Genomic DNA, 235 nt, shown 5'->3' on the forward strand with positions numbered 1-235 from the left:
ATAATCTTACTTCTTCATCCCACCAATAATCTGCCCACCTCCCACACTTCTCATGCCACAAGCAACTTTTGCACAAGCCATCACTGCTTCCCTAAATACATCCCATTCCTCCCCAACTCCACGTAGGTCCTTTGTTCTCACCTTTTTCCATTCTGTACTGAGTCTCTCCTGAGTACTATCCTCACACAAGTACTCTTACCCAAGTCATCACTTACTCTACACCACTCTTTAGACC

The sequence above is a fragment of the Panulirus ornatus genome, chromosome 9, assembly GCF_036320965.1.
Source record: "Panulirus ornatus isolate Po-2019 chromosome 9, ASM3632096v1, whole genome shotgun sequence".
In the NCBI taxonomy this organism is placed as follows: domain Eukaryota; kingdom Metazoa; phylum Arthropoda; class Malacostraca; order Decapoda; family Palinuridae; genus Panulirus; species Panulirus ornatus.